Here is a 4,541-nt window from a genome sequence, read left to right on the forward strand (position 1 = left end):
AGGACTGGGTTATTTACTTTGGCCTTTTTGGAAACACTGGAAGGAGCAATCAGCTAAGTGAGGAAAAAATCTTTCATTCCTTTAGAGACAGCATGAAAAGTCAGCTGAGTACAAAACATAGAGAGGAAAACAAGAAGAAAAGGGACAAGAAGAGAGGGACACAACCTAGAACAGATAATGGATGTCTATTCTATTAACATTTCTGCAGCGCCACCTACTGGATTCACTTTAACAGTACTTTTATAGTTTTATTAAACTTGCAGAGATCAGAGGGCCAGCTCAAACCAGTGGGAAAACTCCCAGTCTGCCCAGTTTAACCGGTCCACAAAAAGACAAAGGATTGCTGACTGAGACCCATCAGAACACCACCTGCATCCCAATCACTGCACTGCAGAGAAATGGCGCCCCCCTCTGGAGAGAAGAGGACTGGAAGCAGATAAAACAAAAACATCCTTTTATCTGGTTGGCTGGACTTTTTAAATCAGTAATGTTTGGGCTAAAATACCAAAGTATATTTACTTCAGTACTTTACTTAAGTATGGAAGATCAGCTCTACTATATTTAAAAATAAACAGAAATAAATAAAATCTAAAAATAAATAAGCATATGATAAATTGCCCCCAAAAATACAATAAACAAATAAACATAAATGTATTTATCTCTTAATTACCTTCTTTATTTATGCACCTTTGTAATTATGACCTTATTTACTTATTGTCTGTCATAATCTTCAACTTTATTAATTATTTTTTGAAGTATTTATGTGCATGGTATTTTACTTTTGTCTGTTTTATTCTTCCTTTGTATTTTTTTACCCTATTTATTTCTGCCTGATTATGCAAATGAGGAAGGGCTGCGTCTCAGAGGGTCAACTTAAATACTTAAAAATAAGTAATTAATAAATATAGTTGAGGATTATAATAACAATAAATAAATAAATAAAGGTAATTATTACAAAGGTGAATAAATAAAGAAGCTAAAAGAGATACATACATTTATGTCTCACTGTATAATTTCATTTCTACCTACATTTATTTGTTTATTGCATTTTGGGGACAATTAAAAATGTTTTAGCTGGTCCTCCATACTTAAGAACTTTTTCCAAGTATCCTTACTTTGAGTCTTTTTTTTGGGAGGGTTTTTATAACTTTCCCTCCATTTCCAGGAAGCTGATGGTTCCTTTTGGTTCAGCTTAGCTTTTTATTCCCCTGCTGCCGGTTTTCTCTCATGGCAGATAGCATCCTTTATTACTGAATCTGGACGCCACTGATTTACAGATTTAATGACGTTCCACAAATGAGAGAAACTCAGAGCAGATATTAGTAGTTTATAAGTTTATTAAGACGTTGTCAGTGTTTGGTTTAGATTTTGAGGATCCAAACGCAGAGGCGAGGGGGCAGAATGGAGAGATCTAATGGAGTACTAACAGGCAACAGATGCAAGAATACAAAAATACAACATAAAAAGTACAATAAAAAAAAGAGAGATTCAGGGAAAAACAAGTATGAAGAGCCTGGAAAAGACGAGGAACTGCAGTGGAAGACAGTATATGGGAGACTGAACAAAGACTGGACTAATGAGCCGATTGGGAGCAGGTGTGAATGGAAGCATCTAGAAGGGAGCCAAGAGAAAAGGAGACCAACACAAGAGGGCAACAAAGAAAAACCTAAGAACTTAAATATTTCCAGAAAAAAAACACAAACTAGAAAACAAAAACATGGATCAAAGTGAAACTGAAAACTCAAAAGAAAAAAAACTTCAACAGAACCAAGACCCTGACAGGCGTTAGTTTCTGTCATGTTTTCATATCCTTCAGTAGGATGAGATCTAGAATCAGAGTTCTAGATTCTTTGTGGTAATAGATTCAACCTTAAACCTTTATTCCATAGTGAAAGTGTGAAGAGAATCAAGACTCTCCTGTTTTCTTTTGGCTTTTTTTTTAATTAAGAAATAATCTGTCCTTATTTTGAGGCATTTTTATTTTAAACTTCTTTCCAGGTGGTGTAGAATCTATAGCAGGTGGATCTACGCCTCAATACATCAGGTGGTTTCTGAAAGTTACAGGATCTTTAAAATTACTTTGAACATTAAACCCAAATATCCTCATAGTAGAACATTTTATTTGTACTTTTGAAATAATAAATAATTTTGATTACTTAATTATTTTTAAAAGTTTGTACTTCGATACTTGAGTAAATGTTTGACCAAGAAAATGTTACTTGTAGTTGTAGATTTGACTATGAGTATCAGTACTTTTACTAAAGTACTACAGTAGAGTACTTGGCCCAGCGCTGTATAACGCTGATGCCACAGAAGCATCATGTTCATCCGTAAAGTGATCAGTCTGAGTGAAATCCTCCTGATTTCTGAGCTGCAGCAGAACCGTTTAAACCGTACAGTTTAACATATTTATATACGTATGCCAGGCAAGACGCCATTAAATATGATCAGACGTGTCAAAAGTAATGTTTATTACTCCAGTAGAAGTATAAATCCTGCTGTTTATAAACACTTTATAGAAATTAGAGGATCAACTTCAGCTTTTTACTCCAGTAAAAGTATAAAAAAAAAACGGTTGTTTTGAGCTTAGCAGGCAGGCGAACGCAACCAATCACCATGTCTACTGCGGTACGTGACTATTTAGTTCCAATTTTCGTTTTTTTAAATTTAGCATGTTAACTAACCGTGATAACTGAACAAATATCGCCACTGCGCTAGCAACGAGCATGCCTTTCACTGTAGCAGTTCTCGCCGTAAAGCGAGATCAACTCTTGCGATGCACGAGACTTCTGAGCCTGTGGGTGCGGGTCGGTGCTCCTGCAATTGCAAGTGCTGTATTTCCCCCACAGACCACCAGGGCGGCCGAGAANCTTTCATTCCTTTAGAGACAGCATGAAAAGTCAGCTGAGTACAAAACATAGAGAGGAAAACAAGAAGAAAAGGGACAAGAAGAGAGGGACACAACCTAGAACAGATAATGGATGTCTATTCTATTAACATTTCTGCAGCGCCACCTACTGGATTCACTTTAACAGTACTTTTATAGTTTTATTAAACTTGCAGAGATCAGAGGGCCAGCTCAAACCAGTGGGAAAACTCCCAGTCTGCCCAGTTTAACCGGTCCACAAAAAGACAAAGGATTGCTGACTGAGACCCATCAGAACACCACCTGCATCCCAATCACTGCACTGCAGAGAAATGGCGCCCCCCTGTGGAGGGAAGAGGACATGAAGCAGATAAAACAAAAACATCCTTTTATCTGGTTGGCTGGACTTTTTAAATCAGTAATGTTTGGGCTAAAATATCAAAGTATATTTACTTCAGTATTTTACTTAAGTATGGAAGACCAGCTCTACTATATTTAAAAATAAACAGAAATAAATAAAAGCTCAATAAATAAATAAGCATATGATCAATTGCCCCCAAAATACATTAAACAAGCAAATATAGGTAGAAATTATATTATACAGTGAGACATAAATGTATCTATCTCTTAATTATCTTCTTTATTTATGCACCTTTGTAATAATGACCTTATTTACTTATTTTCTGTTGTAATCTTCAACTTTATTAATTACTTATTTTTATAAGTATTTATGTGCATGGAATATTACTTTTTTCTGTTTTATTCTTCCTTTGTATTTTTTTACCCTATTTTTATCTGCCTCATTATGCAAATGAGGAAGGGCTGCATCTCAGAAGTTCAACTTAAATACTTTAAAAAATAAGTAATTAATAAAGTTGAAGATTATAATAACAATAAATAAATAAAGGTAATTATTACAAAGGTGAATAAATAAACAATATAATTAAGAGATATATACATTTATGTCTCACTGTATCATTTCATTTCTACCTACATTTGTTTATTGCATTTTGGGATGTTGGAGCTGGTCCACCAGAACTTTTTCCAAGTATCCCTACTTTGAGGCTTTTTTTTTTTTTTTTTCTTTTTTTTTTTTTTTTTGAAGGTTTTTATAACTTTCCCTCTATTTCCAGGAAGCTGATGGTTCCTTTTGGTTCAGCTTAGCTTTTTATTCCCCTGCTGCCATTTTCTCTCATGGCTGATAGCATCCTTTACATGTATGACAGAATCTGGACGCCACTGATTTAAAGATTTAATGATGTTCCACAGATGAAAGAAACTCAGAGCAGATATTATTAGTAGTTTATAAATTTATTAAGATGTTGTCAATGTTTGGTTTAGTTTTTTAGCACCCAAAGAGGGCAGAATGGAGTTCTTGAAGATTTAATGTAGATTTAATGGAGTACTCACAGGCAACAGATGCAAAAATACAAAAATCCAACATAAAAAGTAAAAAAAAAAAAAAAACAGAATCAGGGAAAAACAAGCATGAAGGGCCTGGAAAAGACGAGGAGCTGGGACTGAGGAACTGCACAGGAAGACAGTGGCTCTGTTCAAAAACCTAGGACGCATCCTTAGAAGACCTGATACGAAGGCCGATTACGTCATAGCGCGGCGCCGAGGTCTGGTCGGATTCCAAGAGTCCTCGTTATGCGGCCTTAAAATGCGTCCTTCT

Source organism: Cyprinodon variegatus, unplaced genomic scaffold, assembly GCF_000732505.1.
Source record: "Cyprinodon variegatus isolate N-32 unplaced genomic scaffold, C_variegatus-1.0 Scaffold942, whole genome shotgun sequence".
Taxonomy (NCBI): domain Eukaryota; kingdom Metazoa; phylum Chordata; class Actinopteri; order Cyprinodontiformes; family Cyprinodontidae; genus Cyprinodon; species Cyprinodon variegatus.